General features: G+C 46.8%; 1 pseudogene; it reads right to left on the bottom strand.

The window, feature by feature from the left end:
• Window positions 1-334: 334 nt before the first annotated feature.
• LOC113490907 overlaps window positions 335-14,037 on the bottom strand; it is a 13,924-nt pseudogene continuing 221 nt past the window's right edge.

Genomic DNA, 14,037 nt, shown 5'->3' with positions numbered 1-14,037 from the left:
CTCCAGACTGAACCCCCCAGTTCCCCCAGCCGCTCCCCAGCAGACCTGTGCTCCAGACCCTGCCCCAGCTCCGTTGCCCTTCTCTGGCCACGCTCGAGTCATTCAATGGCCTTTTTGGGGTGAGTGGCCCAGAACTGAACCCATTAAAATGTATTATTTAGTATTTTTTATGCAAGTGCTTATTCTTAAGTAACTGGCCCATCTATCTAAGCCCACCTGCCTTATAAAAAGTAAACTAAATCTTCAATGACTGTTCAAAAAAACCAACTTTTTCAAAGCAGGGGGCAGGGAGAGAGGAGGAGATGCGAGATGAAGTGTTATCTGAAGGTGAGGGCTAATTCTGCATGAGATCAGGCAGTTCCTTGGGTGAGAGATCTTTGCCCTTTGCCTCGTGGCTGTGGCAGTGCCCATCGTAGCAGCGGCCGCCGTCTCCACGCAGGGTTCCATCTGCCTGAAATACATCCATGGGGCAGGTCCCCGAAGAGCTTTTGCAGTACTCGGGGAGATCACATATACTCTTATCTTTGCAGATTTTTCCTGCTGGCTGAAACTGTAAAGAAAAAGCCCTCAAAACAAGTTTTGAATGGTTTGTCTTTCCTAGAGCGGCTGGCCCAAATTATTGAAACTCACGTGGCAAAATCTTAAGGAACGGCCCAGAAGTGGACGATGAAGAACGGCAACCTGAATTTGCAGAAAGTCAGACAGAACATGGACTGGAGGAAGGTATAAGGCACTAAAGTCCTTGCTGTCCTGTGGAAATTGAGACACTGCAAATGGTGTTTGCTGATACTCCAGCAGAGAAGCTCATGGTTTTATTTGTGCGTTTCAGGTTGAATTCGAAATGCCTCTACAAATATGGTGTTGCTGGATTTTTCCCTAAAAGTTCAAAATCAGCAGGAATGTAAGTGAGACTTGAAAATCTCTTTCAGCCAGACTGGTGATTGTTGGGTGTTTGCTCCATGACACCAACGCTTGTGTTGGGTTAGTTGGTTCTGTCCTCACACCCTCGCTTTGCTGCTCCTGATGATGGTTTTGGTCTGACATAATTTCAGTGTTTCTAAACTATTTGTATCCTACCTAAGTCCGAGCATTTTCCAGTCAAGTTTATGGATATTTTCAGAGCAAACATACTGAGAAATACAGGAAATGAACATTCTAAGAGCTCTGAAAAACCAATCATTATTTTGCCCTACATCACAAAGCCAATAGCCGTTGTTGCTGTTAAAACTTACCTGGCATTTGTGACAGCAGTTGCCTCTGGAACAAAAAGCCCCCGGGGGGGAGAAGGCAGACTGGAGGAGAAGCAGCATCTTTCTTGGAGGCACGCCTGGAAGTAAATAATGCCACGCCACCTCGACGTTAGGAGTTTTTTATTTGGATCAGCTTCTCTAGCTGAAGACACACAGGATTAAAAGAATTTAAAGAAAAAAATAAACCTGCTGTTTTCTGCTATTCAGATTCTGGATGTTCTGCATCGAGGGGGAATATGCCTCGTGTAGACACTTTTAAACCAATTCACATTTTTTTCTCTAAACACTGGTGCTTCCAGCTCATCTCCCCTGTTAGTCAGCCAACCTACCTGCTTCACGGAGGTGCTCTGAGAACAGGTTCATCAACGTTTCCAAAGCACTTGGAAACCTTTCTGAGCACAGTGGGAGGGATCACTCTCCCTTTCTGTCCTTTTTTTCCTTCTTCCATGCTTTTCTTCTTTCCCTTTTCCAACTCTTTCAGCAATGACCCACCATTTCCTTAAAACTTCCAATTCCCAGTCCCAAAGTATTGAAGGTGTTAGAGCTGACGGACTTTGAACTTTCTCACATAAGCACAATTAATTACTCAAATTTTAAGGCTACCTGTGTTGTACGGGTATCTGTCTTGTAAGGACAGCTGGTTGATGGCTTTTTAGCATAAAAACAAGGAAATGAGCCAGGAAGAGTAATTAATTGATCAGACAACGCTGACGAAGAGGAGATAACAGGGACATTAGCAAAGACCAGAGCTCTCCTGCTGATGGAAGACCAGAGTTTCCTGGGTCTCCTGAAGAGGACCTGAGTTTATGGTGTGGTGTTTGAGAGGGATTGTGTAAAACTCATTGTGGGGTGTTTCAATGTGGGGATGTGCAAAGCTTTCTGTGGGATTGTTGCGGGAAGGACCAAAGGCAGGGAGAGGTTAAGGTGGATTGGGGAGGAACAAGTGTGGGAAGATGGAGAAGAGGGGGCATAGAAGGGTGGGAATAAAAAGGGGGTTTGTAAGGCTGAGCCCCATGCCTGACTGAGGAGAAGAGGGCTGGAAACCAGTGGTTGGAGAAACCGGGGCTCTGGGGGCTGTAGGTGGTAGGATTTGGTTTTTCCTAGTGTAATATTTTAAAGCAGGTGAATCCTCTTTACCAGCAAGGTGCAGGATGTTCAGCCCAATTCTGGATGTAACATAATACATTGAAACCTCTCTGCGTGGGAAATGTTTTGGAAAAGTTACAGAAGGTTTGTGCAAATAACAATTACACAAGGTGCAAACAAGTGTTTCCACTGGAAAACTCAAACTTTCCAAAGTGTCACAACTGCGCGGATCCAGGAATTCCAGCTGTGAAGATACCAACATGCAAGTCCTTCAGAAAAGAGCTTATTTAATGGGCTTCGGGGTAAAAATAACAGAAGAAAATAAAACTGGAAGAAAAACCGCTATGCTCTGCATATGTTTACACAAATCATGCATCTTTTGCCCACAAATAAAGCTGCGTTTGAAAAAAATCCCAACTTCAAGGGAATTCTCAGAAGTGGAAGTCAGTGGGCTTGTTTGAATGTGTAACACTTCAAAAACCATTTCTTCCCGTGAGTCAGTGAGCTTTTATAACTGCAAACCTACCACAGTTTTATAAACACTACTCTAACATGTAGATTGCAGTAAAATTTTTAATTGCTAACCTCGTCACTGCCTGTTTTGCTGATTAGGGATTTCGGTTAAACTCAGACAGCAGAGCGAAAAGAGCAGGCGTATTTTACAAGAAATAACTAAATAATAGAACAGAATAAGACAGAAAACATATGGTAAGATGACAGAATAGTGCACTTAAATAGGAAAATGCAGGGTAATGCAATCAAATCATCACTACCTGAGAGAGAGCGAGTGGTGATTAAGGAGGATCCATCACCACCTGCACCCCTTCCCAGCATCCAGCCCCGCAGTCCCTGGGCAGCCCCGGGTGCCGCGAGGGTTTGCAGAGCCTTTCCCGGCAAGTGGGGGGTCCTACGGGGTGCGTCCACCCCTAGCTGAGGCCTCCAGAGTCGCTGTGAGCGGGCCCGGCCTTATACACCAGAGATGGGTGAGCCAGCACAGCCGGCACCTTTCTTTTGAGCAGGAAATTTCTGGTTCCATTCTCCTGTTGGATTCCCCCAGAGCCTGGCCAGGGCTCAAGGGAGAAGCTCAGGGAGTTTCTCTGTTTATCTGATGGGATTATGCACAAGGTCTCCCATGAGGAGGACAGACACCTGCCTCCGTGACTCTGCTGGTCTATTCACATACAAAGGAAGGGACGGATACATTGCAGATAGCTACATCCTCCGTGCATATTCCACTGAGGATTACATCCTGAGTGAGCAGCTTCGGCTCAGGGCCTGTTGCTCAGGCTTCAACACTTCCACCTTTTCCATCAGCACAGGTGGTTTGTTATAACTTAGTACAATACCTGCTAGCACAACGGTTATCAGTTATAAAATGTACAGGATTCATCTATAAGTCAACTGGCTTGGGCCGGCTGTCCGAGCCTTAGCTCTTCACTGCCGCAATCATATTCTTCCTATTTTTCCAAGACACTGTTGCCACAGAGTTCAGGAAGAAATGATTTTAAAGATGGTATGTTGAGTAGACAAGGGAGATTTTTTTTTATTACTTAACTGTAATATTGTCCCATAGTGCAATTACTGAATGCCAAGCAAGATCTGTGAAAAAAACCAACCAACCAACCAACAGAACCCAGCCATACCATATACATAAATGAATTGATGGTTTTAAAGAGCAACTAGCAAAGACGAATATGGACAGCTTGGGGGGGAATACGCCTTTTTTTTTTTTTTTTTTTCCCCTCCTTTTTTCAGGTATAAATGTGGGTGTGGAAATCACTGTGGCCAAATTGGAAACAATTCAGCTGAACATGTCGATTAATCACTGTTTAGAAATTCTGGAAGAACTATTGGCTGAAGTAAGAGGTTTGGGAATGGATAAACGAGGGCATTAGGGTAATGAGGTTACTATTGAATGGGTGACAGCAAAAGCTGAAGGATCGGAGCCCTGGAACACAGTGCTCTGCCTTGCTGAGGCTTTGACCCCAGCCCTTGCGTGCCTTGAGGTCACCAAGGAGGTGACTTCCAGTTGGACAGGATGGGAGGGACCATCACAGGCTGAAGCAGGACTGCTGGTGACCCCACTGAAATGGCTGTTTCAATGCTGATGTTGTCAAAAGACCAGATAAATCTGCCAGGAGGCTTCAGTTTCTCAAATCCTGAATGTCTTCAGGGAGGCTTAGTTGGTCTCTGATAGAGATAAGGGTCTAATATTGAGCACGAAGCCCGTGTCCTTCCCATTGCTGCAGCGTGTGCACTGGAGAGAGTGAAACAGAGTTAAGGACTTCTTCACACCAGGAAAAAGATCTTAGGACTTGGAAGCAAATGAATTGTGATGAAGCAACCTTCCCTGCCTGCTGAAGTTCACTGTGTGTTGGGCAGAGCTCTAGATCTGAGAGGAAAGAGTCATTTTTAGAGATTTTATTATCAGCAATACCTGGAGCTGACCATTGCAAGGATGTTCCTGCGGTATCGTATGGTTTCTCTGATGCTAAAACAACAGAAGCTGAAATCTACCAAATATTCTTCCCAGGTTTCAGGATGCATTAATTTATTAGCGGAATTATTTTTCTTCGTGATGGTCTTATATCGGGAGAGCATGAGAGGCAGCTCCTGCTATGACGAAGCCAAAACCGAGGAACACTTGGAGAAAGCAGATGGAAAATAAATATTCAGTGACCAATGGATCCAAGGAAGCCAAGGTTTCTATGGATTTGTGTCTCAGGGAGAACTGGTGTCTCTTATCTAAATAACTATTTTCACTTGATGAAACATCAAGGTTGGAAGGGATGACTGGAAGTCCCTGGTCTAACCACCTGCACAAAGCAGAGGCCACGTAGACTCCAATTCCTCTGCCAAGTTGAGCTGGAAGATTAAAAATTATTGGGGAAGAAGAGGCAATATGCACCCCCCTACAGAAACACAGTGTTTGCTCAGAGGTGGGCAGCTGAAGGCAACGGCCCAAATCTCACCCTCAGTGATGCAGGGAAAGCCAAGTTCGGCTTGCCCCGAGGATGTTCGCATGATTCATCCCCTCCGGGTGCAGTTGCAATTGCAAAATATGTCGTGAAATTGTCTCACATCGTCGTGGCTGATGCCTAAGCTGTGGTGGCCCGTCTCGTGGGCGAGCGTCATCACGTCACTGGCGGTGTCATGGCCAGGGAACTGCAGGCGGGCAGAAAAACCACAGGTCCACGTTTTCTCAAGTCGGTGTATGTTTATGTGGAGAACTTCAGACCCAGGCTTCTGTGTTTTGCTCAGTAATTGTGAAATTTGTGCTAGCTGGGGACTCGCACTGGCAAACAAACAATCAGGGAAAGCAAAGGACCCCTAATGAGAGTCAGTCTGGGGAAGCACCGGAGAATTGTTCCTCCACCATCTCATCTTCTTCAAGAAATGGCAAAACCAAGACCAGTATCACCTCCTTTAGCTGTCTGGTTTAGGTGTTACCTAATTGGTAAAAGCCTGAGCCCAGGGGTTATGTGGAATTAACTCCCAAGGTTCACTGTAGATATGAAAAGTTTGTTTTTCCTTTCAGGCAGTGTGAACCTCCGAGGTCTCCCCTTGCTGAGGTGACGTCCATGGAGTTCATTGTCCACATTGTCCCCTTCCAGGCAAATCCCCATTCCTCGCAGTGCTGGCTACTGCAGCAGGCAAGTCTGAATATTAAAAGAAATGCAGAGCGACTTTGTCTTAATAATGGGTTGCATCACCTGAATTACAGCTGGAAAATAATGGGTTTGGGTAAGAAGGAGCTCTTTTCTTGAGGCAGAGTGCCAGCATCACCCATTTCTCCTATGGGAGCCCCATGTGCAGCTGGGCTGGTACCCACAGGTCAGGTGTGCAAGCACCAGCGAGGCAGAGCCACGGTTTATAAACTCATTGGCTTCCTCCCTGCTTTAAAGGGAAGAGTGGCCTGTAGGCTATTTCCATAAAATATAATTATTTGAAATGATTTTTAAAAGATTTGGCAATACAGTATGTAGAATTGGAAAAAAAATAGCTTCAATAAATTTTGAGATACATATTTTACTATGCAGAAGGTTTCTTTCCCCCCAAATAAAGGAAAAGGCAACAGACAAAACAGAAACAAGGTGCTAGGTCTTAGAAAACAGATGAGTGAAATAAATGATTAAATGTCTTGCAGTTTGAGATCTAACTCCCATGTCTTGGCAAAAAGGTTTAATTGAAAGGGTCGTAAACCATATAACAATGAGTTATTATATCTAAATAAGGAGTGACTTTTCTATATAAAAAAGAATAAAAACTAAAAATGAGATTAAAATAATTCAGTTACAGACAACTGTATCAAAACTGGAAATAAGCTGTGCAGTCTGCGTGTGTACACATCTGGAAAAAGATAAAAGAGGGCAGCGAGAGGGAAAAGTGAATTCTTATATCAATTTACATGACAAATATGTGCTGATTAGTGCATGGACTGATTAAACTGTTACATTTTTTTTTTTCCACGAGATATCACCGGGACAAAAGACCTATCAGCATCTATATGTAAAACTTAGAAGAAAGAGAAGAAAATATTCCTGCTCCCTGCTTATCTCCCCGGAGCAGGTACGTGAGCTGAGTGATTAAAACGCAGGATTCTCACAGCAGTAACTGGATATGGTCGTAATTAATGTGACCGACAGCATCCCGGTGACACCACGCAGCAAAAACCCTGCAGCCTCCGGGCCAGGCTGCGGCCGGTCGTCACCTGCTCCGTCCCGGCCCACATCCCCACCGCGCTGCTGATGAGCTGCAGCTTCACGGGCTTGTAGACCTGGAAGAGAGCAAGAGTTTGCATCACCCCCCGTGCAGACCGTGGGGCCTGCAGTGACCCGGGGCACCGTGCTGGTCTCCGCGTTGCTCGTGCGAGAACAAACTGCTGGCTCAAGTGGGAAGAGCTGAGCGTGTCGTTTATTTCTGCGAATTGTATTGGTTTCATGGAGCTTTCTGTGTAGCTGATTTTCGAGAGCCTCACGGGTGATGTGCTGGCGCCTTGACAGTGTATTCACACAGAAGCAGCAGAAGATGAAATCTGGTTTGGAGGACTCAAGAAGGAGGCGAAGGAAGGAGATTGTCATGAGCTACCAGAAAGCATTTAATGACCATAATGCTATTCCAAATCAAGTGTTTTAAAGGGTTGATTTAAAAATTATCTTTAAACTGACTTCACTCTTATTTGAAGCAATTTTTTAACAGTTGAAGTGGGTTTCAGAGCGTTGAGGAACACATCGGTTCCTAGTAGAGTAGCTGCAGCCAGGCACAGATTGTTCATCCCTGTCCCAGGGAAGCGGGTTGGACAGCCAGCCAGCGGAGAGAACGATGATTGTTTTTAAACTGAAAGGGGAGAAGGGCTACGTTACAGCGCTGAACGCCAAGGGTTGCCTCTGCTATAATGCAACAGCCACAGCACGCCAGTAATCCCAGAATCATTCAGGTTGGAAAAGCCCCTCAGGATCAGCGAGTCCAACCCTCAGCCCGACTCTACAAAGCTCTCCCCTACCCCACATCCCCCACAGCTCATCCCAACGGCCCTAAAACCCCCCAGGGATGGGGACTCCCCCCTCCCTGGGCAGCCTGTTCCACTCTCGGACCACTCTTGCTGGGAAACATTTTCTCCTCCTGCCCAGCCTGACCCTCCCCTGGGGCAGTTTCCAGCCGTTCCCTCTTGTCCTGTCCCTGATCCCCTGGGAGCAGAGCCCAGCCCCAGCCTCTCTGCAATGTCCTGTCAGGAGCTGCAGAGAGGGATGAGGGCTCCCCTCAGCCTCCTCCTCCTCACACTCAACACTCCCAGCCCCTTCCCTGGCTCCTCACAGGATTGATTCTCCAGCCCTTCCCCAGCCTTGTTGCCCTCCTCTGCCCTCGCTCCAGCCCCTCAATAACTGATAATTTTGGATCCGCACCAGCTCTTTGTTTGTGATCAGAGCCAGCTCCAAGTATCTGGTGGGCACAGGCAGGACCTGGAGACCAGGAACCTCCTGGAGGTGAACAAATGCCACTGCGGTTATTGAAATATGTTCAGGAGCTTTAAAGCTTACGCTGCATCGCAAAAAACCCAAAGCGGTGTTACTCAAACTAATCCAGAATTTCCCTTAAGTACAAGAACACAGAGCGCTTACGCATTAGAGGAGGTTTAATGAGCGTAATGAGTAATCAGGGCGAGAGCAGAGAGATTCGGGGACAGAGCACAGCTGTAGGTGGGGTTTTCTTGGTAGCGGGGGGATTACCGGGCATTGCTGGTGTTGAATCACGAGCTGCAGATTCTACACGTGGTCAGACCATTTTTTTAACCATTAAATTTGGCACCACAAAAACTGTGTCAAAGGGAGAACTGGGTGGGGGTCAGCACCAGCTGCCTGCATCAAGCAGCTCAGTGCGAGAAACCAGGAGGCTTAAAGAGACAATTGCAGATAAAACCGGGTCCTGAGCTGACATTCTTCATGCCGTATGAGAGCTGCTAAAATCAACTCCTAGTTTGGCTTTGTTTTACCCAGCACACCTGCGTTCTACAGCAAACGGGAGCGTGTCCACAGATCGACCCGGCCAGTGAGAGGCCCCACGTACTGCACCTGAGATCCAGCAGCCTCTGGAAACAAGGGTTTTAGTAGCTTTTGCTTGTGCCCTTTGCACGTTTGTGCATGGGCAGCTCCGTAGTTAAAAGAAAATCTGCCGTAGGTGTGATGCCCTCAGTCCTGGACTGGGTAGAGCTCATTGACTTCTTGTACATCCAGCACATTAATTGCTGATAGTGATTGGTTAATGGGTAACCTGGGGGTTTGTTCTTCTCCTCCGAGCACGGTGTTGTTCGGTGGCAGCATCGTCCCATCCCTGGCAGGGTGAGCGCTCAGTGAGGCTGTGAGGGTGTCCAAGATCTGCAGATTTGGTCAAGTAACGAGGAGAAAAAGAATTTGACCCTACAGAGGTTGGAATGGGCTGCCCAGGGCAGGGGGGAGTCCCCGGGATCCCTGGAGGGGTTGAAGAGTCGGGCTGAGCCAGCGCTGAGGGATCTGGGGGAGTTGGGAACGGTCAGGGGGAGGCTCATGGTGGGGCTGGAGGAGCTGCAAGGGATTTTCCAACCTCAGTGACTCTGGGAGTCTGTGAAAGCCTGAGTGGTAGCTTTGGCGCTGGCTGAGATGGGAATGTGGAAGACATTTTAGCATTTCTTTTGAATAGTTCCCAGGCGCTTTGGTGGAAGAAGAGAGGAGGAGGAGTTGCTCTCTCAGAAAGACAACTCTCTAAATGGTTTGGCTGTTGCAGAAATAGGCATGGCTAAAAGGATGCTGTTGCTTAAGTCATTTTAAGCATATGGACTCATCTCTCTTCTCTGTTGAACAAATATACCACTTTATTATTATCATTATTATTATTATTATTGTTGTTGTTGTTGTTGTTGTTATTATTATTATTATAAATTATCCTTTTTTCCTGGCAGGTTCTCAGCAAATTCAGCAAAATTGTAGCAGTTTATAAAACTATATTTCCACCACGGGAGCTTATATGTAATTCGTCCGTCTAAATGCTTCATATTATTATCAGGAGGCAGCATCTCTGAATGTCACTCTTTATTTCTTTCAGTGAATGCAATCACAGTACACTGGCATAGGCCAGGCTGTCGCTATAAATAATCCACACTCGTAGGTACAAAAATAACACTTTATCTCAGCTCTTTTGAAAGCAGGAACAGCGATGACAGACGTCCTCACAAGCTCTAAAAGCTTTCGCAAATCAAAGCAAATAAACTATTTTTCTAACCAAGGTGTTTCTGAAAGCAACCGCATCAGTAATATCCAATATCAAATGATGAAAGAAAAATCTAATTTCTTTTGAAAACATGGAAACTATGCTTGTGAACAGAAAAGAACCCGCAGATGTGTGCATTTTGACATCGCTTAAGCTTTTTTTGTGTGTAATTTAAACAAATTGAGGCAGTAGATTTTCTTACTGTGAGGTGAATGCTGACTAAAGACGCAGAGAGAGCAGTTGTTGATCTTTCTTGCCAAGATATAAAGATGCATTAAAGGAGGTCCCAAAGGAGTCAGAGCCGGAACAAAAACTGTTCAACATCTATCCCTGAGCCTATGGCTAACGCAGCGTGCTGGCAGACTTGTGGACAGCTCCATCAGAGAAGTAGGATGAACAGACTCGAAAATATTCTGCTGCTCAAAAAGAAAAAAAAAGAAGAGCAAACAAATGGGGTGTAGGAGTAGGAGTCATGTCGGTAAGACAGGTGGTGTAACCTTCCCCCTTACCCAGTGCTCACAAGACCTCAACGCTGCCGGGAGAGAGACACCCAGCCATGGCCCCAAAGGCTTCCCCAAAGGGAGAGTGGCACAGACAGAGCACTGGAAGTGCTCGGAGATTTCTCTAGAAAGGGGGAGTTGCATCCTCAGAGCATCTATTTCTGACACACTATTAAAGAAGATTCAGGCCTTGCAGGAGGTTGCCCAGAGGCGTTGTGCAGTCTCCATCCTTAGAGATCTCCAAGACCCAACTGCGTAAAGCCCTGAGCAACCTGGTGAGACCTCAGAGCTGACCCTGCGTGGAGGAGGAGCCTGAACCCGAGACCTCCCGAGGCCCCTTCCAGCCTGCATCATCCTATGGGATGGAGCTCAAGCCTGTTGTCAGTGGGGCTGGTGGCACCCACAGCCCGGGAACACATCCCCCCCTCCAAGCCGTGTCCTTCCCAGGCTCTTTGGCGGGGCAGCCCTACAAGATTTGGGTCGGGAGGGAAGAGCTCTGGACGCAGAGCCCTGGTCCATGAGTCTGCACTTCCTTTTCTGGAGTCAGGCAGTCAAATACTGGTTTGTCGATAGATTTTCTACAACGGAAATTCTGTAATGATTGAAATAATTGCTTCTGTAGCATCTGATCATGGCTCATTTAGAATCGTTATCTAACCGTCTTTGAAAATAATTAATAATTTCAGATTTGTTTATTGAAACCTTCAGCAGCTTTTACCTCTGGAGCCAACATGTCAACTCCTCTCTTTATTTCTGTCTTAAAATTTTTTTTGTTTGCTTCTTCCACTTTCATTTCCACCACCGTTTTTAAGACTTGAGTATTTTTTTCATGGTTTGTGAGATGAACTGGCAAGTGGGAAGGGATCTCAAGAGAGAAGCAAACCCAGGGCAGGATGATCTGCACCTGACAAAGTGCTACCTAACGCTCTCCCAGAAACTAAATGGGGTCTTCATTTCACAGTGTGGTGCTTTGGCATGGCTGTGGGTGTGGTTTCCATGCCACGTGATGGTACTTTGCTCACCAGGACTGTACAGAAATCCTGTTTGCTTCAGACCTACGGGTGGTTCACAACCCCTGTCCTGCTTTTATGAACGCAAGTTTTCCCTGTGATCGGATCAATCCCAGAATTTAACATAACCGGTGTGTACACACACAAACGTACAACATCGAGAGGAGCAGATGGGGAATCCTTATTTTGATAAGAGGGATTTTACAACTCCCATTCGCAAATTCTCCGTCGTTGGGCAGATGGTCCTCGTGCTCTTTGGGCACTTGGCACAGTCGGTGTGAGCCGCCTTCCAACGCCCTTCGGTAAATGAGGTGGTGAAACGTTGAGGAGTTCTCCACGGGCTCGATTTCATACCTCAGATCTCTGATTTGCAAAACTCCACTGCGAATTTTCAAACAGAGAAGTCAGTAAGAGACGTGAACTAAATGGCTTTTTAAATCATTGAGTGAATCCAAAAATGAACAAGGTGTAGGATGCTCATCAGGCTGGAGATGCTGGGCAGCCCTGCGCATCTTGCCGACAGGTAGAAGCTCCAGGAGCTCTGGGGTTCAGGACTGTTGGGATCAGCCCATATTTTATGGTTTGGGGTTTTTTTGAAAGGGGGGGGATATGGAAAGATTTAGCTCTTTCATGTGGACAGGGGTCCTGTGAGAAGATACAAGGAACTGCACTGGGGAGGCCACACCTGGAGGGTTGTGTCCAGGTTTGGGCACCTCAACCCCAGAGAGATCTGGGGGGGCTGGAGCGAGGGCAGAGGAGGGCAGCGAGGCTGGGGAAGGGCTGGAGAATCAATCCTGTGAGGAGCCAGGGAAGGAGCTGGGAGTGTTCAGGGTGAGGAGGAGGAGGCTGAGGGGAGCCCTCATCCCTCTCTGCAGCTCCTGACAGGACATTGCAGAGAGGCCGGGGCTGGGCTCTGCTCCCAGGGGATCAGGGACAGGACAAGAGGGAACGGCTGGAAACTGCCCCAGGGGAGGGTCAGGCTGGGCAGGAGGAGAAAATGTTTCCCAGCAAGAGTGGTCCCAGAGTGGAACAGGCTGCCCAGGGAGGGGGGAGTCCCCATCCCTGGGGGGGTTTCAGGGCCGTTGGGATGAGCTGTGGGGGATGTGGGGTAGGGGAGAGCTTTGTGGAGTCGGGCTGAGGGTTGGACTCGATCACCCCGAGGGGCTTCTCCAACCTGAAGGGTTCGGGGATTCTGTGAAAGCCAGTGAAAATAATATGAAATAAAATCAAAGATTCTCAAAGTTAGGATAATCTCTTTTTTTTTTTTAAAAAAAACCCAGCTTCTGCTCCCCAGGATTGATATTTCTGCAGAAGATCAAAGGTTTGGGTTTGGTAACGTTGCCGAGGGATAATGTACGAAGAGGACTGCCGAGCTGTGCGTGGTTCTGTTACATAACCTCTCCACCTTCGGCGGAGAGCGTTCCTTTCCCTGTGACTAATATTATAAAGTAACTAAGTTCTGCAGGGAGGACTTCAGGAGGGATGTTGGTGATGGTTATGGGTGACCACCAGTTTAATGCAGCGGTTTGGAAAACTGTTGAGTTGCTGGAGATTCTTATGCCCCTACAAATTCACTTTCTGTCTCATGTTCAGAGCTTGCACTGTTAGAAAGAAATACATCCCAGACATGGAGTGCACCTGAAGAGGCAAGTTTCTTGGGAAATGCTTCTTTAGTTTGCTGTCTTTCAAAGTAATTCTTCGAACCGTCTTGGCATGTCCAATCTGCTACCTGCTTATTGGCTGCCACTGTTTGGCCAAAAATGACATTAAAACCTGTTTTCCTGTGAAATATCTGCCTTAAACATCTGCACTGGAGATGCTGTAAGAACTGTAGTGCTGAAAAAAACCCACAGCTGTGTTTGAAAATTTGTATTTTAGTAGAGAGATGCAGCAGAAAGCATCGCACGCCAAAGTGAGGGTACCTGCTTTATAAACAGAGCTAAATCCCCATCCCAGTTCATTTGGCTCTGACCCCCCCCATTCTCCCCTGGGAAAAGCTCTACCTGATCCTGAGTGCTGAGGGAGATGATGGATCCCGGGGAACCCTCCACAAACCCCTCATAGTAGCAGTTGTCCTGCAAGGTGCAAACGTGCTTTCAGGAAAACCTCCCACGCCTGGGTCAGAAAACCCGTCTGCATCAGTGAAGGGACACATAAAACCTCCCCAGATCCATCCTTCACCACTTCAGAAGTGGGATTTCACCTGCAAAAAATAAAAAAGGGAAGGCAGAGAAGATAAGCAGGGAAAAAGTGTGAGTCTGAGAGCTCGGCGCTGGATCACGATGAATTTTCAGAGGGGTGTTTTGTGATTTCTCGATTTTTCTTTTCATTGAGTAAAACGATTTTAAAAACTTAAAAAAAAAAAAAAATTGAAAGGGAAATCAAGTGCTCTGATCAACCTGAAATTGTTTTTCCAGTTTTTATCAGTCTCTGCACAATTTCCTTCTTTTT

The sequence above is a fragment of the Athene cunicularia genome, unplaced genomic scaffold (assembly GCF_003259725.1).
Source record: "Athene cunicularia isolate RWA unplaced genomic scaffold, athCun1 SCF_65, whole genome shotgun sequence".
NCBI classification, from domain to species: domain Eukaryota; kingdom Metazoa; phylum Chordata; class Aves; order Strigiformes; family Strigidae; genus Athene; species Athene cunicularia.
The sequence above is the reverse complement of the archived record's forward strand: the minus strand, read 5'-3'. Positions and strand labels throughout refer to the sequence as shown.